At 38.9% G+C, this 22,664-nt stretch overlaps 1 long non-coding RNA gene across 1 annotated transcript; it reads left to right on the top strand.

Moving 5' to 3' along the window:
- The first annotated feature begins 10,527 nt into the window (after positions 1–10,527).
- LOC110909673 lies at positions 10,528–11,702 on the top strand. Its single transcript, XR_002575527.1, has 3 exons — positions 10,528–10,651; positions 11,187–11,240; positions 11,507–11,702. It is a non-coding gene; the product is annotated as an uncharacterized LOC110909673 (long non-coding RNA).
- The last annotated feature ends 10,962 nt before the right edge of the window (positions 11,703–22,664 follow it).

The raw sequence follows: 22,664 nt of genomic DNA, 5'->3' as shown, positions 1-22,664 counted from the left end.
TTCAAACTCTCAAGGAGTTGCTTTGCAACGCGCCTATCCTCGCTCTCCCTGATGGGAATGATGATTTCGTGGTGTATTATGATGCCTCGAATCGTGGTCTTGGCTGTGTGCTCATGCAACGAGACAAAGTCATCGCTTACGCCTCTCGCCAACTCAAAATACATGAGAAAAACTATACTACCCACGACCTCGAACTTGGCGCAGTTGTTTTTGCGTTAAAGATTTGGTGACACTACCTATACGGTACTAAGTGTGTGGTTTTCACTGACCATAAGAGCCTCCAACACATCTTTGACCAAAAAGAACTCAATATGCGACAGCGACGCTGGGTAGAATTGCTCAACAACTACGACTGCGTGATTCGCTACCACCCTGGTAAGGCGAATGTCGTGGCCGATGCACTTAGTCGTAAGGCTAATGTAGATGTCATTCGTTGTTTTCATATCTCGAGCGATCTTCACAAATGCATTCGTGAAGCGCAGTACTCATCTATCAACGAAGGTTCCATGGCTGTAGAAATACGTGGAGCATCTGAAAGTCAACTCATTTCGAAACCTGATGGTCTCCTCTATTGTTGTGATCGCGTCTGGATACCAGATCATGACAATCTTCGTGACCTCATCATGAACGAAGCACACAAATCTAGGTACTCAATTCATCCTGGCGCTGACAAGATGTACCATAACCTACATACATCCTATTGGTGGCCTGGTATGAAGAGAGACATTGCTGTGTACGTTTCCAAGTGTCTTACCTGTTCGAAAGTCAAAGTCGAGCATCAACGACCTTCTGGCCTACTCGAACAACCTGAAATCCCCGTTTGGAAATGGGATAGCATTGCGATGGACTTCATAACTAAGCTCCCTCGTACACCTTCTGGTTACAATAGTATTTGGGTGGTCATTGATCGTTTGACCAAGCCCGCTCAATTCATTCCCATTCGTGAGGATTTCAAGGTTGAACGACTCGCTCGTATCTATACCAATGAAGTCATACGCCATTATGGTGTTCCCCTCGACATCATTTCTGATCGTGATGGTCGATTCACTTCGCGTCTCTGGCAAACTTTTCAGTCCGCTATGGGTACTCATTTAAATCTCAGTACAGCCTTTCATCCTCAGTCGGATGGACAGACTGAACATACTATTCAAACCCTAGAGGACATGCTCCGTTCTTATGTCATCGACTTTGGTGGTACTTGGGATGTGCATTTACCTTTGATCGAGTTCTCGTACAACAATAGCTACCACTGCAGTATTCAAATGGCTCCTTTCGAGGCATTGTATGGTCGCAAATGCCGGTCTCCTTTAAGCTGGCATGAGATTGGTGACAAGCATTTTACTGGCCCTGAGATCATACAAGAAGCAACGGATAAGATTCTCCAAATCCATGACAATCTACTCAAGGCTCGAAGTCGTCAAAAGAGCTACGCTGACAAGGGACGCAAACCTATGGAATTCAACGTTGGAGACCATGTCCTTCTCAAGGTGTCTCCTTGGAAGGGGGTGGTTCGTTTTGGTAAAAAGGGAAAGCTTGCCCCTCGCTATGTTGGTCCTTTCAAGATACTCGAAAGGATTGGTAAAGTGGCTTATCAACTCGATTTACCTCAAGAGCTCAACAACGTTCATCCAACGTTCCACGTCTTAAACCTAAAGAAATGTCTCGCTGATGAAGGGCTTTAAGTTCCTCTCGAAGATCTTCAAATCAATGAAACTATGCATTTTGTGGAAAGGCCAGTGGAAATCGTAGAACAAGAAGTCAAGTTATTAAGGCGCAGTAAAATTCCTATCGTCAAGGTTAGATGGGAAGGAAAACGTGGCGCCGAATTTACTTGGGAACTCAAAAAGGATATGAAGTCGAAGTATCCTCATCTCTACCCTACGTCTTCCTAAATTTCGGGACGAAATTTCCTAAAGGAGGGGAGACTGTAACGCCCGGCTCTTTTGTACTTTCCATTTATAGAAAGTTTTGTTCGTATTTCTATTTTTGAAACCTTGTATTCTTGTAATCGTTCCTTTCTTTGTAATCAATGTCAAACCGAGACTTGGATCATTAATGAAACTTGTATTTTGTTACATTTATGTTGTACGCACTCTAATTATGCTCGTATGTTCGATTGGTGAATCAATTTGTGCTTGAACGTTATTCTTGGAAACTATGTGCTAAACTTGTAATTAAACTAAACTTGTGCATTGAACGTATTTTGAACGAGGACGATACTTGGTTATGACATTTATACGCTTAATTATACTTTGATTATGATCGTCGTACTTGATTTCACCTTATACTATGTCTTTATGACCAAACAAGTCCCTAAACTCTCAAATTTACACCAAAAGGGATCAAACATAAACTCCAGGGGCCTAAGTGTAACAAATCGAAAGTTTGGAGAACCATACCCGCCGCGTGACGCGAAGGGGCTTGGCGTCACGCGAGCCCCTTGTTTCGGCAGAATGTGTTTCTTTCAGCTTTGTGCACGAAATCCCATTTCTCTAACTCCCCCAATCACCTTTAATCCACCTCTAATCTCCTCCAATCATATTATAACTCCTCCACTATAAATACCCACCTTCTCCAACCCATTTGACACTTTCACAACTCCTAAATCTTCACTAAACTACTCTCTAATCAGCTGAGAATCTGAGTTTTGGACAGATTCGTGAAGCTTTACTAAAGTGAGTGTAACTTGGTCATTTCTCGACCAAATCACTTGGTTCTTCTTCCTAATGCTTTGTTATGTCCTTGGGTTTGAATCCTTGGTTTTTCCTTGGAAGAATCATGCTTGGATTTGCCCTAAAATGGACTAAAACTTTCTGTTTTGTTTACTTTTATTCAACAACTTGTTATTTCTTATCAAACTTGGGTCTAACTCATCTCAAACCTATGTCCTAATGCTTACAACACTTTAGTGGTTGGTTAGGCTTAAAAACAAGGTTGAGACACTTAAAAATCAGAGGATTAAACCTCATAAACTTGGTGTTTTGTTTAGGGTTTTAACCCACAAGTCATGTCAAACTTAGACTTTGATGCATGAGTGATTATGGAACAACTTGGGTTGTCCAAACATACAATCCTCACATGATTTGATGATTTCTATTAGTTTAGTTTATCTTACATGCTTGTATTAACCTTAGTTCATGACCCTCCTTGGTTGTTTTTACATCAAGTGTAGTGGTGAACATCAAAGGGGCGCCTAAATGGAAGCTTAGTCTTCCTACCCCATACATGACATCCTTGTAACTAGAGGTGCCTAAATGGAGATTTATTCTTCTACCTCCTACTTGAAATATTGGACCTAAATAATATGTAATATTTAACCTAAGTATAATGTAACACCCCAAATTAGTAATTATGCTCATTTACATGTTAATATGATATGCTACAAGTTATAACACATACAATTTTAATATGATTGTATTTACGTTGTAAACTAGGTTATGAGTAGGAATTTTACATTAGGATAATATTTAAGAATTATGAACTTGGTTAGTAAGTATATAAGTAAGGTTTAACTATAAGAAAGGGAATTGCCATAAATAATAAAAACTGAATCTTGAAGGGGCAAATGTGACATGAATAGAAAGTGGAAATGATAAATTAGAATTAAAACACAATCACACACATAACAGTGTGTGTGTGTCGACCAGGAGCCAAGAAAGACACAGGGGAACCCTTTTTCATCATCCCAAATTCAGCAATTGAAGCTCTGATCTTGGCTAATACTCATGCATGTCCTTGATTTCTTAATCATCCAAGCATGCTAAAGCACTAGGTAAGTAGAATTTCATATTTTGGATGATCTTGTATGTTATGGGTCTTGAGAAATTCATGAGTTAGTATGAAATTAGTAGGATGATGAACTAAGAACATCAATTAGACCATAATGAATGCTTGAAATCGACTAGATTAACATTAGAAGTGAAAACCCACTTAGGGTAAGGGTGTTATGAGGTACAATGTGAAATTCTTGAGTAAAATTAGTACACGGATTATGTATGATGATGTTATAATGAGAACTTGCTAGTTGGAACTGATTTAAATGGCATGATTTATGGGATTCGAGTTAAATTGATGTTCTTGTTGGTCTTGATATGATTTGGTTGAAGTTGTGCAAATGATACTTGTACTTTATGCCTTAAAAATGGTATGCGCGCCAAGTGTTTGTTGAAATGCTTGAATGAAATTATCATGTGTTATTACTATGTTAAATTATTAGAAATTTGCAAACTTTAGTTGTTCGCTTGATTGTGTTAAGAACGGAATGAAAAGAATGGCCTAAGATTAAAGAAAATGATTTTTGATTCTAGGAGTTAAGGAAGAAAGTTCAAGTCGTGCCGGGATACAAGCTAGCAACGACAAAGGTAAGTTCTTTACTTACAAAATAATATTAGTATGTAATAATGTGATACGTCATTATTCTTTTGTCAAAGTTGCATAATTGTAATGAGCTTGATGTAAGTCTATACATGATATGGATATGGGTCGAATAAGCAAGAAAAGATGTTGAGCTAAGTTGAGGAGTTCATGTTCGAATGACGGTTGAAAAAGAGTATATTGTAGTTCGACTAATAACTAGAGGTTGTATGAATTATCTAATTGAAATGTCTATTTGGTTGGTTGTATGTAGGTAAAGCTACTTGATGGATGGCATGGTTGGACCGAACACACTTGCGATGCACGCTTCCACGAAGTCTCTAGTCATGGTCTAAACTTTTGTTAAATGTTTTCTTTCGTTAAACACGGGTCTTTTGTATGTAAGTTAACCCGGAAGTAGTTAGATGTTGAACTTGTAGTCAAGAACTTGGTTATATTTTGTGAAATGTTTGGGTTTAAAAACTTGTTCATGACTATATAGTTGGTTAATGTGAAATTAAATGCAAAAAAAATTTACTTATGAATTATTCGACCCGTTTACTATTTTGTCAAATGCAAGTACGTTAGTGTCTTTTTAAGTTTTAGACCTTACAAGTTGGTATCAGAGCCAAGGTTTGAGAGATTCGAGTAAGTGATGGTACTCGAACTCAAACCGAAAGCTCTTGTGAAGGTGTGTTCGTTCCAAAGCGCCACGCGAGTAAGTATTTTAAGAATTTCATGTTCTTAGTTAGAAACGGGAATGGGTTATGGTTTAGCTATTATCCTGGTTTTGGATGATAATGGGTGCTATGGAAGGTTACGGGACTGCCCAAGACCATTTCGGATTGGAAAAAGAGGCTGAGAATGAAGGTTTTAAATTAAACAGCGATTGCAGGCCAGAAGCACCGTCGGCGACGGCCCTTTTGGGCGTCGGCGACGCATCTGGAGACTCCGACGGCTTAACTCCCTGCCTACGGAGAAATTTCAGCGACGCTCATTTTTTAGCACCATCGCCGACGCAGCCTTGTGCCGTCGGCGACGCCCTCTCCTGAACTGTTTTGCTGATTTGTTTTGTTTATGATTCCGAGGTTTCCAAACCCATTCCAAACACTTGTTAAACTTTAAGAACACCTCAAATTCTCTATGAAATTTAGATTACTAATAGTTATCATGCTTTAATAAGGAATGTGTAAAAGAACGGGACGTTACATACACGAATGAATGAAGTAAGAAGTGTATCTAGAATGTTTGTATGGAAAAGTTGGATGAAATTGCGACTTATGAGAATGAATTAATATTATGATTGAAGTATAGAAAGACTGGGGAAAACGAATGTAATGATGTTTAACATGAATGTTCAATTGTAGATGGCAAGTGGAGGAAACACGGATACTACCGAACGTATAACTCGAAACGAGTTAAACAAGATGATCTCGGATGAAGTAACGAAGGCGTTTGATGCAAACATGTCAAAGCTAGCACAAGAAGTGGAGGGCCAAGTACTAAGTACGGTGGAGAATATGATCACGAGTAAAGTGGATGAATTGAAGGAAATGATAACCGGGATTCAAAGCAAGAAGGAAGCAAGACGGTGTACCTACAAGGATTTTATGGCATGTAAGCCTACAACTTATAATGGGGAAATTGATCCCATCGAATGTCAAAGATGGATAGCCAACATGGAAGGGGTGTTCATTCGAAGTCATTGTGACAAGGAAGATCAAGTCATGTTTGCCACGGGGCAACTATTACGAAGGGCTAAAGATTGGTGGGACTCGTATAGCAAGGAGATCGGAGAGAATCGAGTTCAAACTTTGACTTGGCAAGAATTCAAACAACCTTTTATCAAGTACCATTGTCCACAATCAGCTGTGGATCGAATCCAAGAAGACATTCTTCGACTCCGACAAAGGGATGAATCAGTCAATGAGATCACGAACACCTTCCTTGATGAACTGAAGTTTTGTGAAGAAATAGTCGGAACGGAGAGGAAGAAGATTATCCGTTATCATGGCATGCTGAAGGCTGAAATTCGGGAGTTTATAACTCCTTCTAAATGTGAAACTTTGGACGAGATCATTGATTTGGCAAGGGATAGGGAAATTGAGATAAAGAGGCAAGATGAACGTGGGGAGAAAAGGCAAGCCGAGAAGGGGTCAACACAAGGCTCTTCTAAGAAACCCAAAACGCATGATCAAGGAAAGAAGGAAGCTTCCAAAGGAGGGTTTCCACGATGTAAGACATGTGGAAAACCCCATTCGGGTGAATGTTTGTTGGGAAAGAAGGGGTGTTAAAACTGCGGACAAGAAGGGCATCCGTACTAGAACTGTCCGAATCCCAAGAGGGTGTGTTACAATTGTAACGAGTCGGGCCATGTGAAAGCTGAATGCCCAAAGCTTAAACAAGGGGTGAAGAAGGAAGGAAAGAAAGAAGAACCCGCGAAAGCTAAGGGAAGAATGTTCCAAATATCCACGGAAGAAGCAAGAGCTCACCCGAATGTGGTCTCAGGTATCTATATGATAAACTCAATACCCACTTATATATTATTCGATACCGGAGCTAGTAGATCATTCATTTCTAGTGAGTTAGCACGTTCCCCCTATTCACGATAGAAAGAATGTGTACACCACTCGAAGTAGAAATTGCCGATTGTAAGAGTTACCTTTTGCACGAAATATGTAGAGGTTGTAGAATCACTATAGAGGACGAAGATTTTGATATTGATTTGATTCCCATGGTCTTGGGAGAATTTAAGGTATTGGTAGGTATGGATTGGTTATCCCGTTATCACGCGGAAATTTTATGTGAAAACAAAATTATTCATGTGACATCTCCTAAAGGGAAACGGGTAACCATTCATGGGGAAAGGGAAGTAGGGGCAAAATTTTGTACTATCTTAGAAGCAGTTAAGTACGTGAGGAATGGAAGTAAAGCATTTTTAGCCTATGTTGTCGATACTAAATTAGGAGCCTTAAGAATTGAAGATACTAAGATAGTGAATGAATACCCGGATGTATTTCCGGACGAATTGCCGGGACTTCCACCCGAGCGGGAAGTTGAATTTCGTATCGAATTAGAACCAAATGCCAAACCAGTAGCCAAGGCCCCTTACCAGTTAGCACCCGCGGAAGTACGGGAATTAATGGTTCAATTACAAGAACTTCTTGACAAGGGTTTCATACGCCCGAGCGTGTCCCCGTGGGGAGCGCCTGTTTTGTTCGTTAAAAAGAAGGAGGGGTCGATGAGAATGTGCATCGACTACCGTGAACTTAACAAACTCACGGTAAAGAACCGATACCCACTTCCGAGAATAGATGATCTCTTTGATCAACTACAAGGGGCAAGTTGGTTTTCAAAAATCGACTTGCGATCGGGCTACCATCAAGTACGAGTAAGGGAAGAGGATGTACCTAAGACTGCATTCAAAACTCGCTACGGACATTACGAATTCCTGGTAATGTCATTCGGGTTAACTAACGCTCCGGCCGCTTTTATGGATTTAATGAATAGAGTATGCCGAAATATGCTAGATCAGTTTGTCATAGTGTTCATTGATGACATTTTAGTATATTCTCGTAGCGAGTCCGAACATGCGAGTCATTTGCGTCAGGTGCTGGAGACGCTTCGAAAAGAGAAATTATATGCTAAATTTTCTAAATGTGCGTTTTGGCTCAGGGAAGTGCAGTTCTTAGGACATGTAATCAATGAGAAAGGGATTTTGGTGGATCCCACTAAGGTGGAAGCCGTGATGAAATGGGTACCCCCGAAGAATGTTAATGAAGTAAGAAGTTTCTTAGGTCTAGCCGGCTATTATCGGAGGTTTATCCAAGACTTCTCCAAAATAGCCCTTCCTTTAACTAAGCAAACAAAGAAAGACGAAAGGTTCGAATGGAGTGATGATCAACAGAAGGCTTTTCGAATGTTAAAGGAGAAATTGTCTAGCTCTCCTGTATTAACCCTGCCAGAGGGAACGGAAGACTTAGTGGTATACGCGAATGCATCTCATCAGGGGTTAGGGTGTGTCTTGATGCAACGAGGCAAGGTCATTGCCTACGCTTCAAGACAACTAAAACAGCATGAAATTAACTATCCTACCCATGATTTGGAACTGGCGGCGGTCGTTTTCGCCTTAAAAATCTGGAGGCATTATCTCTATGGAGCAAGGTGTACAATTTATTCCGACCACAAAAGCCTTAAATACTTCTTCGAGCAGAAAGATCTCAATATGAGGCAACGGAGATGGTTGGAATTGATTAAGGATTATGACTGTGACATTCTTTACCATCCGGGTAAAGCTAATGTTGTGGCGGATGCACTTAGCCGGAAGGAATACCCACCACCTATCCGAGTGAAATCGATGAGAATGATAGTTACCCCAAATCTTCTTGGAACTATACGAGAGGCGCAGGATAAGTCCTTAAATGTTGGTGATCCGAAAAGTGAAAGAACGAAAGGGTTTGAAAATAAATTTGAATTAAACGCGAGTGGGTTAAGAACGAGGTTTGGGCGGGTTTGGATACCGCGCACTGTGAAGCGAAGACTTTATTAATGGAAGAAGCGCACAAGTCCCGTTACTCGGTCCATCCGGGAGCCACTAAAATGTATCGGGATTTGAAAGAAAATTATTGGTGGCCGGGAATGAAACGCGACATTGTTAAGTATGTATCTAAGTGCTTGACATGTTCTCAAGTAAAGGCGGAACATCAAAAACCTTACGGGAAACTACAACCTTTAGAAATTCCGGTATGGAAATGGGAGAATGTGACTATGGATCTTGTAACCAAACTTCCAAAAACAAGGAAAGGGCATGATGCAATATGGGTCGTTGTTGACCGCCTTACCAAAAGCGCCCATTTCCTACCCATTCGAGAGACTTATTCCTCAGAAAGGTTAGCGGAAGTTTATGTGAATGAGATCGTCTCCCGCCATGGTGTACCGGTGTCTATTGTCTCAGATCGAGATACGCGATTCACCTCCCGCTACTGGCGGAAATTTCATGAAGGAATGGGTACCCAATTGCATGTAAGTACCGCATACCACCCACAAACGGATGGCCAATCCGAACGAACGATTCAAACTCTCATAGACATGCTGAGAGCATGCGTGATGGATTTCGGGGGAAATTGGGATGAACATTTGCCACTAGTAGAATTTTCATATAATAATAGCTACCAAAGTAGCATACAAATGGCGCCGTATGAAATGCTGTATGGAAGAAAGTGTAGAACCCCGGTTTGTTGGGGAGAAGTAGGACAAAGGGAACTCGCACCGAATGATGTAGTGGCGATAACCAATGAAAAGATCGACGTTGTACGGGCTCGATTAAAAGCGGCGCAAGACCGACAAAAGTCCTATGCGGATAAAAGAAGACACCCTATTGAGTTCCAAGTGGGGGACCGAGTATTCTTGAAGGTGTCCCCGTGGAAAGGCATAATTCGATTCCGTAAGCGAGGAAAGTTGGGTCCCCGATATATCGGACCGTTCAAGATTCTAGCTCGAGTTGGAAAGGTAGCCTACCGTTTAGAACTACCCTCATCATTAGAAGGAATCCATAGCACTTTTCATGTGTCACAATTGCGGAAGTGTTTAACGGATGAAACGACTCATGTACCCCTTGAAGACATCGAAATAGACGAGAAGATGAATTATATAGAAAGGCCGGTAGCCATAAGGGATTCCAAGATAAAGACTCTTCGCAACAAAGAAATCAGGCAAGTATTGGTCCAATGGCAACACAGGAAGGGGTCGGATCTCACTTGGGAACCAGAGAATGAAATGAGGAAGTTCTACCCGTTTTTATTTGGTACGTGAATCAGGTTTCGGGGACGAAACCTTCTTTAAGGGGGGTGGACTTGTAACACCCCAAAATAGTAATTATGCTCATTTACATGTTAATATGATATGCTACAAGTTATAACACACACAATTTTAATATGATTGTATTTACGTTGTAAACTAGGTTATGAGTAGGAATATTTACATTAGGATAATATTTAAGAATTATGAACTTGGTTAGTAAGTATATAAGTAAGGTTTAACTATAAGAAAGGGAATTGCCATAAATAATAAAAACTGAATCTTGAAGGGGCAAATGTGACATGAATAGAAAGTGGAAATGATAAATTAGAATTAAAACACAATCACACACATAACAGTGTGTGTGTGTCAACCAGGAGCCAAGAAAGACAAAGGGGAACCCTTTTTCATCATCCCAAATTCAGCAATTGAAGCTCTAATCTTGGCTAATACTCATGCATGTCCTTGATTTCTTAATCATCCAAGCATGCTAAAGCACTAGGTAAGTAGAATTTCATATTTTGGATGATCTTGTATGTTATGGGTCTTGAGAAATTCATGAGTTAGTATGAAATTAGTAGGATGATGAACTAAGAACATCAATTAGACCATAATGAATGCTTGAATTCGACTAGATTAACATTAGAAGTGAAAACCCACTTAGGGTAAGGGTGTTATGAGGTACAATGTGAAATTCTTGAGTAAAATTAGTACACGGATTATGTATGATGATGTTATAATGAGAACTTGCTACTTGGAACTGATTTAAATGGCATGATTTATGGGATTCGAGTTAAATTGATGTTCTTGTTGGTCTTGATATGATTTGGTTGAAGTTGTGCAAATGATACTTGTACTTTATGCTTTAAAAATGGTATACGCGCCAAGTGTTTGTTGAAATGCTTGAATGAAATTATCATGTGTTATTACTATGTTAAATTATTAGAAATTTGCAAACTTTAGTTGTTCGCTTGATTGTATTAAGAACGGAATGAAAAGAATGGCCTAAGATTAAAGAAAATGATTTTTGATTCTAGGAGTTAAGGAAGAAAGTTCAAGCCGTGCCGGGATACAAGCTAGCAACGACAAAGGTAAGTTCTTTACTTACAAAATAATATTAGTATGTAATAATGTGATACGTCATTATTCTTTTGTCAAAGTTGCATAATTGTAATGAGCTTGATGTAAGTCTATACATGATATGGATATGGGTCGAATAAGCAAGAAAGGATGTTGAGCTAAGTTGAGGAGTTCATGTTCGAATGACGGTTGAAAAAGAGTATATTGTAGTTCGACTAATAACTAGAGGTTGTATGAATTATCTAATTGCAATGTCTATTTGGTTGGTTGTATGTAGGTAAAGCTACTTGATGGATGGCATGGTTGGACCGAACACACTTGCGATGCACGCTTCCGCGAAGTCTCTAGTCATGGTCTACACTTTTGTTAAATGTTTTCTTTCGTTAAACACGGGTCTTTTGTATGTAAGTTAACCCGGAAGTAGTTAGATGTTGAACTTGTAGTCAAGAACTTGGTTATATTTTGTGAAATGTTTGGGGTTAAAAACTTGTTCATGACTATATAGTTGGTTAATGTGAAATTAAATGCAAAAAAATTTACTTATGAATTATTCGACCCGTTTACTATTTTGTCAAATGCAAGTACGTTAGTGTCTTTTTAAGTTTTAGACCTTACATATAAGCACATACTCATTCGAACCTTTGATGTTAAACTTATGTTTACATGTTAAAGAAGTAGAACATCATCCAAGACCTAAACCTTAATATGATTCTAATGGGTATAGTACCCATGAAAAACATTAAATAACCATATTGGTTACCTAGTGTCATATGATGGTTATAAGGTTTAAAAGATGATTATTTATTTATATATATATGCTAAGTTATTCCATATTCTTAATCCACCCTAAACGCCAAACTCACACACCTACGTTTCCTCGTGTAGAAGGACTAGGTGCTCCAAGCTAAATCATCCACCAAACTTACTCTCGGATCATCAAGTCAGGACTTGTAAACCGTGAGTATACTCGATCCCTTTTTCCCCTTTACACTTTGGGATGCAACATGTATGTCTATTCAAAACAACTTTTATGCTTAAACAAAACATACTCTATCTATGAACGAAACATGAAACTATTGTGAATATTTGCTATGCTTGTATGCTCTATGAACGATTTGGAACGTTATATGCTCATTAACTTTGCTAGCCCACCTTAACAATTATAGCGCTATAGGATTGACGCCCCGCCCGTTATTCTTGTGGGTATTGTTAAGTTAAACTTTACCACCCCGCTAAACTTTTGGGATTAGGCTTGTTATGCGTTGTATTCTTGGGTTTGATCATATTGTACGCCAAAAATTGCATTGCTAGTAATTTACACATTATGTAACATGTTGGATATGAGTTTTTATTCTATTATGCTATGTAGTCAAACTTGTATACTCGCCTTTGCTTTTGCATTGAACTCTATTTTAATACATGTTGCAGGTTAATTGATGAAGTGATGTTACACGATGAAACAAGATTTAGGGTGGACTAGATACACATCTAGATTAATCTATCCTTTATTGTTATGATTTATGTTGAAACAATGTTGTTATTTTTGTTTGAATCTTGTATGACAATTAGTCTTGAAATGAAATTCGAATTTAATTAAATATTGTCACATAGTGTTATGAAGTCTCTGGCAATCTATACACACTTTGTCTCATCCCGATGTTTCCGCCATCGGTTGGGGTGTGACATGAGCGTAGATCGATCTTTGAGAAACACATAGCACCTTGTAGCTGATCAAACAAATCGTCGATGCGAGGTAGAGGGTATCAGTTCTTGATGGTCAGCTTATTCAATTCCCGGTAGTCGATACACATCCTGAACGACCCATCCTTCTTTTTGACGAAGAGGACTGGTGCGCCCCAAGGAGAGGTGCTCGGGCGAATAAAGCCTTTTTCAAGTAATTCCTGGAGTTGGTTCGAGAGTTCTCGCATTTCGGATGGCGTGAGTCGATAAGGGGCTTTGGCTACGGGGTTAGCTCCAGGAATGAGGTCGATACGAAAGTCGATATCACGACTTGGCGGAAGTCCAGGGAGATCACCAGGGAACACCTGAGGAAATTCACGGACCACTGGGACGTCTTTGACTTCGGCCTTCTTTTTCTTTTCCTTCTCCGCTACTACAATGTTGGCCAAGAAAGCTCTGTATTCCTTGCGGAGATACTTGCTAGCTTGGATACATGACATGAGCTTGAGACCTTTCGAAGCAGTTTCACCGTACACACATAAAAGATCACCATTTGCGAGCGAAAATCGAATCATTTTATCGAAGCACACAACTTCAGTATGGTTTTCGCGTAGAAAGTCCATGCCTACTATGATGTCAAAACTTCCGAGCTGCATCGGAATAAGGTCGATTGGGAAGACATGATTGTTGAGCTCGAGGGCACAATCACGAAGAACAGAATTTACTGCGACAGTTCTTCCAGTAGCGACTTCAACTTCGAATGACGAGGGGAAATAAGAACGCTTACGACTAAGGAGCTTCTCGAATTCAAACGACACAAAGCTGTTATCGGCTCCAGTATCAAACAAACATGATGCATAAATACCATTCACAAGGAACGTACCATTAACCACGTTGTTGTCAGCCTGGGCTTGACGAGCATTGATGTTGAAGTTTCTGGCGCGGGCTGCTTGTTGCTTCTGCTGAGGCTGCTGCTGCTACTGGGGTTCTTGCTTCACAAACCTGTTCGGGCACATGTTTGCAAAGTGGTTAGGGTCACCACATGCAAAGCAGACTCGAGCATTGATCGCGGGTGCTTGAGCTGCGTGTTGGCCTTGTGGGGCTGGAAGTAGAGCTTGATGAGCAGTGGCTTGAACTGGGGCTTGACGAGGACCATAGCGACAATTAGCAGTAAAATGGCTATACAGATTGCAATGAGCGCAGAAACGACAGGCAAGTCCCACCGGGTGATGATATGAGCATGTCGGGCAGAGCGGGTGGGGACCTCTGTATGCATGCTTTGCTGGCGGCGCTTGAGTGGCTGGTGCTGGTCGAGGATGAGACTGCTGCTGAGCCGGTACGGCTTGCAGAGGGGCAGCAGTTGTAGTGACAACACAGTTCTTGTTGCTGGAGCTGCTGTTGTTGTGCTTCTTCTTGCGGCGTGATGACTTGGATGGTTGAGCAGTGGTGGTGTCGGCGGTCGATGCAGTGGTGGCTTGATGCAAAGACTTGGAGGGCTTATCCCAGAAACCAGCTTTTACTCACTTGTCATTGATCTCGGCGGCAAGCAAGTAAGTTTCTTCGATCGATGAGGTTTTCGCGGCGTCAACAAAATCGGCAACACAATCGGGTAGAGCTCGAATGTACTTCTTGATGGCCATGTCTGACGTCTTGACTTGATCGAGACAGATGATGCTGAGCTGTTTAAAGCGAGCTGTCAAGGCAGCGTTATCTCCGTCCTTCTGCTTGATGTTCCAAAACTCGTCCTCCAGCTTTTGGCATTCATGGGGTGGGCAGAATTCGTCCATCATGATGGCTTTCAGCTCTTCCCAAGTCAGCTCATAAGCTGCATCATTCCCGCGTTTGTTTCGTTCGGTCGTCCACCAGTCTAGAGCTCGGGACTGGAAGACGCCAGTTGCGTTTAGGGTACGGAGATTTGCAGGACAGCCGCTTTGGCGCAGAGTGACTTCGATAGAATCGAACCATTGAAACATAGCCGTTGGGCCATCTTCTCCGGTGAATTCCTTTGGCCCACATGCCTTGAACTGTTTGAAGCTAAAGACAGTCTTGGCAGCATCCTTTGGAACTTCAGTTCTTGACTCCTCAGATGATTTGCTGACGTTTTCATAGACATCGCTCACAACTTTTGCCACTTGCTTGGCGATGATAGCAGCAAGACATTTGTCTCTCTTTTCTTGGCGGGTAAGCGGGGTTCGGTGTCCGGATGACGACATGGTCTGCAACAGACATCGTCGTAGGTCTCAGACACATCAAAATCGAATCTCACCTCACACGTCTACTACTTACTAAAGCTCAGGAACACGTCGAAACATGTATCACATAAACACATAAGCACATAATCACATATTCACGTAGTCACAGAAGCATATAAGCACGTAGAGCACAGAGACACATAGACACAGAAGCACATTCCTATTTAATCACAGAGGCAGTCAGAATACAGAAACCTATCATTCAAAGTTCGCGTGACATTCGTATGTATCGGTCGCGATTAGCATATCGAGTAGCATCGTATAGTCGCATAGCATGTCGAGTAGTACAGTATAATCGTATAGCAAGTCGAGTATGGTATAAGCGTTTACCGTAGCATAATGTCGTTTAGATTTGTAGCGACTTGTTATCGTATTGAGATAGAAGAGCAAATGCGAGTCGTGTGTGTCGATCGTAGTGATAGCAAAAATCGAATAATCCTCCAAAAACATAAACACATAATAGGTAATTACACATAAAACACATAAAATCGACGAATCGTCAGAGTGGCAACTGCCGACTCAAAAATACAAAAATCGAGAATTAGATCGTCTGCGGCTACTAGACATCGACTACCCAAAGCGATTCGACTATTCTCAATAGACTTGTCGTCACATTTCGACTTTCGGGATCGTGCTTCCGCCTCGATTCTTGGGCATTCAGCACGTATTCCCTAGGTCATACTCGTGAGTTCAGGTCGTTGGAGTCCGTCGAGGCTTTGGTGAGATGAGTAAAAGTTGGAATAAGTTGTCAAGGTTTGGGTTTCACCCTTGGCTTAGCAATTTCTTCCTTGTTTTAGTGAAATTGAGGAGATTATTCATCAAAATATGGATTTCACTCCTGATTTGGTATAATTCTCCTCGTTCGATATTGAAAAGTAATGAAGAAACTCTTTGATAAGTTGGTAAAACAATACCGAGCAAGTAACTTAGTTGAGAGTTTGCGGTTTTCACACCTAATCTCGACTAAATTGCTTGGCTCTATTTGAAAATTCGAGTGCAGTGATAGTGAAGAATAGCAGCATTTAGCACATACGCTTGGTTTGTTGCTTCCTAACTATAGTCTAGGTCTCTAAGACATCGACCCGGACTAGGTCGAGTCTAGCCTAATTCCCTATAGTTATGGCTCTGATGCCAATCTGTCACACCCCAACCGATGGCGGAATAATCGAGGCATGGCACTGAGCGAAACATATTGTCCAGAAGTTTCCATAACAATTATTATCACTATTCAATTTATATAATACGTCCCATACCGTACCTTAAATAGCAAATAAATTATTACAGATAATCATCAAATCAAATATTCTGTTCCGACAACTCAGATTTTAAATATAAAAATTGTTCAAATGCCTCTAGAGACTCGATCTGCAAGATCTACAGACAACTATGCTCTAGACGCTTATTCTAAGCTTGCCTTCCTAGCAGATAAGCATCCTAATTGCCTGTCACATACATTAAAATAAAGTCAATACATACAATGTAAAGGTGAGCATACAAGTTTGATAATAGCATAATAGAGTTCGAAATAGTTTACGCATAACCAACACGTACACAGAGGAAAATGAAGCATGTTAATTATCGACATGGACCTATCGATACCATTGACTGCGGGTTGACTGCCCGAGGCAGTTGGCAATACATGATTACCACCATAATCCATGCAAGTAATTTGTCCTTAACAACCCCCGTGTGAACGGGTGCTGAGTCCAAACTATAGTACTATCGTCATTAAGGCAGGTAGACAGCATTCCACGTGTAAACATAACAACAAGCATTCATTTAGTCACGTAATACATGCGGTAATGGTTAGCATTTGAAATAATTGAGTATTGTGTTCAATGTGATTTCGTATAAGTAACGTATGTAACACCCAAAAGTGCTAAAAGCAAAAAGGGATCGAGTATACTCACAGCGATTGATGGATTGAAGGGAGCGCTTTAGAGTAGAGTTAGCCTGGATAGTTTGATAGTATAACGATGAGTAACGTGTAAAACGAATACAAGTGTTAATGGGTCGAATAGCCTGGTCGATCAGACGGTAGGTTCGATCGGACGGGTTGTTCGTTCGGTTTGACAGTCCGTTCGGTCAGCCTGTTCGGTCGGCCAGTAGGCTGGATCGGTTGGCTGTTCGAGTGGATTGTTTCTTCCTTTGAGTAGGATGTGTTTGTGTATGATGTCTTGACCTTTTGAGGTTTTCGTTGTAGTATTTGAGAACATTGAAGTGTCCTTACCTTTCAGGTCGATCAATCGAACGGGCCGTTCGATCGGCCGGCTTGACCGATCGGTTAGGTACTTCACTAATAAGTCCTCAGCAGGATGTCACCTGATCGGACGGCATGTTCGATCGGGTGGCACTCCAATACGTCGAACGAGTTGAAAATCGATTAAGTGTTGAAGCATAGTATCTCATGATCCGAAGAGTAATTCAAATCAAACCGTAGTTCGATCGAACAACACTTCGTTCAATACTAGACTTCATGAAATTGTTAAAGTGTGGGGCCATGTGCTAGCCGATCGGTTGGCCTGGTCGTTCGGCTGACATGTCCGATCGGTTGGACTGTTCGTTCGAACAGCCTGTCCGATCGGTCAGCATCCTGACCTGGTCGGCCTGTTCGTTTAACACTTGGTTGTTCTGGTTGCTTGACGTTATATCGAGGTATTTTGACAACGAGCTGAACCATGGAACCTTCGTTCTTACCTGTTTCCCCTGCTCGGACAGGAATCACCCAAGTCCGGCCGGTGAACTATTCGGAACGGTAGTTTGACGTTTAACCCGAAATCGGTGAACCTCGTGGATAGAATTCTTAATCTCGAACCGCACAACTACTAGAGCGATTAGTGAGTGGGTTCAAGCTCCGTTTCTACCGATTTGAAGGCATTGTGTGTAAAAGAGTTGAAAGAAAGTTGGAAAATCCATCTTTCAATCTTTCCCACCGTGAATATGTTTAGATCTGTGGTAGATCTTTGTTTGTTTATGTGGAAATCGGTTAGATCCAAACTATTCTTGGTGGATTGAGGCCAAAATATGAAGTTCTTCAAGAACACCATGATGACATCATCCTAAAATGCTTGAATCTTGATGATTTCACGGTTAAAAGTTAAGATCTGAAAGATAGAAAGGTGTAGGAGTGTGTATAGACCAAGAAAGTACAAGATTTAGGATGAAATCTTACCAGGATTGAGAGAAATCTGAAAAAAAGTGAAGTGCACGAGCTGGTCGGTCAGAGAGTTTCCAAAAGTGGAAAGAATGACAATGACAGGGCTATTTATAGGCTTCCCCAAGAGGAAAGGGCTGGCCGATCGGCCAGGCATCCCGATCGGACAGCCTGCTCGATCAGACAGTCCGTCCGATCGGCTGGGCTGTTCGATCGGCTAGGAGCCTGATCGATCAACAGCCTGTTTCGAGCGTTCGGTGCGACGATTTCTGATATTTCGATTTCGATTGAAGACGACACGAATACGGTAGAGTTTCCTATTCAAATTACTTTTACTCCCAACCACTATATCTACATACAAGCATCTATATTTCACACTATCTTTTCGCCACCATTTATCATAGTTCGATTTCAATTGAGTTCGATTAAGTTTTCGAGTTTCGATTGATTACCATACATAACATAAAGTAAACATGCACAAGTAACACATAAGGCACACACACACGTATACTAACACCAGAATTCGCGTAATTCGAGTTTCGAGTTCGATGATGATTCGAGTAGCTTGATCATTGATTGATTGACTTTATCGCATTGTTACTTCCTATTATTCACAGTCGCAAATCGTTTCGCGTTGATAAACATTCGATTACTTTGATTAATAACACTTACTCCACATAATACAACTAACAGAAACACCAACCTAGAATAGACTAACCATAGTCAAAGAAGTCAATCTTGACTTTGACTTTGACTTTGACATTCGGTAACACGGGGTGTTACAACAAGTAACACATAAGGCACACACACATATATCAATAACCAAAATGCGTTGTTTTATCTCTATGTTCCTCTGATTATGTTCATATACTAGTCACTAGTAGGCCGTTGTTTTACAACACGTTATCAACACGAATTGCTTTGAGAGTTGGATCATCTTGCATGAGGTAAATGTATTTCATTATTTATTATTCTCTCACACATAAACCATATTGTAATTCATACGATATTGGGTTATTTCGAGATGTATATTTATTATTTCAATTAACTATGAATTGGTTTTTTTTTTTTTGAACGACAACTATGAATTGTGATATTGTAATTATGTTGATCACCAAGTAATGTGAAGCTGAATCAGAAATAGAGATCCATGAATTTTGATTCAGTTTACAAGGTTTTACTTAGTAGTTTTATCAGGTCCTAATATTAAACTATTAAGTTTATTTAATTTACGGAATTCATGGAAAATATTTGTTTCCTTTAGTATATTTTTGCTTTAGTTTTAAATTAAATACTTTTACATACTTAGTTGTTTTTAGATCTGTTTGTGTATTCTAGATATAATATGGTACATTTTTGTATTACATTTAAATATAGATCTAAACTAGTAAATTAATATCTTTAATTTTGGTTGAATTTAAGAGTGATATGTATACCATGTTCAAATCTTTAAGAACGTTTTTCCTTATTGCTTTTGCTATTTTGGTTCTAACCACCCTGTTGTGCCATAAACGCCCAATGATCAAACCTGTATGTCTCCGGTGAGGCAACTACATCTATGTTTTACCTTATGTATTTGATATGGTTAACGATCTATTTACCACCATTTAGTTTGCATTCCCTACATATTTCACCAATGGAATGAAGTATAAAATGTATAATTTGTGTACTTAATTAATTTAAATGGATTTATTGATTTTAGGAGGTTATATACATGTTTAGCTTTGTTGTTTGAGTGAGGTTGCTAGTAAAATTAGATTAAAGTGGTCGGTTAAATACATATGAATAGTATCTGTAAAAATGGTTTCTTTGGAGTTGAAACACCATTGCTTTTAATGTTGGTATAAATCATATTTGAATTTCTTATACGAAATTATTATTAGTTTATCATATGTACATACACTTGTATATGCATAGATACACATTTTATTTGGAGATTGTCATTTTTCAGTTTGTTGTCAAAGCATACTAGCTTATTGGTGACAAATGTTTAATTTAATTAAAAAAAACTGAGTGATTTATAGTAATGTTGACATTTTAATATCCATGATATATGTTTTGCCTTTACTTGGTTGAGTATAACAATTAAAATCTTTTGGTTCTAAAGTTAAGAGTTTTTGGTTTAAGTAAAAAAAATCATGTATCCTTTTTGTTAAATGAAAAGTCGAAAATTTATGTCATTTGATTACATTTGCATTAATATGATTAGTACATATATAACTATAATTTATGTATAATCTCATGGTGTCTTATATGTGGAACTTGATCCACATATTAATTATTAAAAAAAATGACTTATTTGAAACTAATAAATAATCATGTGTTTGAGAACTTGATAAAGAAAATTATTTATGTTCAAACTTGAGTGAGATATATTTGTATCTAAGATAAACCAATGATTGTTTATATATTATACATAAAATATATATTTGTTTGTAGTGGATGGGCAAGACATTTTATATGTAAAGTTCTATTATATGGTGATATGTTGTATAGTTTGATTTTATAGTATGCGCTTATATTTGGTTTGATATCATTTATTATCAAAGATGATACGGAGAGAACAACTAAACCAAAGTTATGATCTATTATTACTATCATGAAAGAATACAACTATTCTTAAATACGACACGAAGTGTCATACTCACGTATCTCATTATCAAGTTATGAAAGACCGTAAGATGTCAGACCGATAATATTATATAATCGGACATACGATTACTTCTCGATTGATATTATGTGAAGAGAAATTTATTTATAAGATAAATCAGATAAAACAAATTTTTTTTGTCCCTCAAATATGCTTCTGAGGTATAAATATGCTTAAATATGACATCAGAAGTTTCATACTCTCTGAATCTGATTATTAATTTATAAAAGGTCATAAGATTTATAGACCTATAATACTACATGACTCGGTCATGTAACGATTTCTCAATTTATAATATATGAAAAGAAGATTGTCTTTAATGAAAATCTGGATAAAAGATGTTCATTTGTCACACCTGAAATATGCTCATTAAGTAGCGAAACGATTAACAAAGTATGAGTTTAAAATGATCTCATACCCATGTGACTGAACAAAGAATGAGAATCCATGAATGTTTTTGGATTCTATCTCATTGCATAAAGTGAATATGATGATGATCAGTGTAAAGGTCACGATCATGACCAAAGGAAATTATAATGATGCCACCATGAAAGTTTGTTATTATGCTCATGTTAATAATGAGATAAATTATGTTTATTATGTGGTGATTATACAATGATCGTTATAAAGATCATGATCATGGTAAATGAGAAAACTATAATGATCCTATATTGATAGTGAGATCAACCATGTTAATATTGAAATCGGCCATAAGAAGTGACTCACTAAGGAAATGATTATACAAGAATATAATATATGAAACATGTATAACATATATGATCCATAAAACCTCCGGTGAAGAATGAAAAGCTATAAAACTTGTCCTGGTTCTACTTCATTTCCTGAATTGAATGTGATTATATAAGGATCATTGAAAATATCGTGATCATGGACATAATTGAGAAATTTGTAATGACGATCGTAATAATAATGAGATCGGTCATCAGTAGTGATATGATAGCTAAGTTCAGAATTGTAATAATGGTCATAAATGAGATTGACCACTATAAGTGGCAAATTATGGTAGTGATTATACAAGAACAAAATGTGAAAAAAAGATAAAAGTCATATAACAAAATAGTTTGCAATGATAACACGTTGTTCTCTCGCGTAATACAACTACTACACATACGATCGTAAACTAGAAGTTTATGTATCATGATTATTTACTTAATTGGCATACTGGTTAGACCACACCGAGTCAATGATGATGTGAAACATAATGAAGAAGTAGAAGATTCTTCAAGCTGATAATTTGTATGTAATGTTTGCTATCAACGGAAATTTATATTTGCCAAATAAAGAAGAGTGTGTATCCCTAAATATTCTGGAAGTGACTGAAGGATACACATATCCAAACATGATACCATTTAGTGTTTTAAATCGATGCATCGTCTAAATGGTTATCAAATTCACAACTTGAAGTTTGTGTGATATGTGGCTTAGCTAATGAGATAACAAGCACAATATTCCAGATTACGTATTTATTTTGGTAATTATGGTAAATTTAATTCCTAAGTTCTTAAAAAAACACTCGTATAAGTGCTTTTGTTAAGACGGTCACTGAACGTCTACGATTGGCAGCAAAGCAAATAATCATGAGAGCAAGTTCATGTTTATATATGAATACATGTAATTTTACATGCAATAACATTAATTCACATCAAGCCAACATGTTGTAATAGTTTCTACCCATTAT

This window comes from Helianthus annuus, chromosome 15 (genome assembly GCF_002127325.2).
Source record: "Helianthus annuus cultivar XRQ/B chromosome 15, HanXRQr2.0-SUNRISE, whole genome shotgun sequence".
NCBI classification, from domain to species: Eukaryota; Viridiplantae; Streptophyta; class Magnoliopsida; order Asterales; family Asteraceae; genus Helianthus; species Helianthus annuus.
Note: the sequence above shows the minus strand (reverse complement) of the source record. Positions and strands in the feature narration are given on the sequence as shown.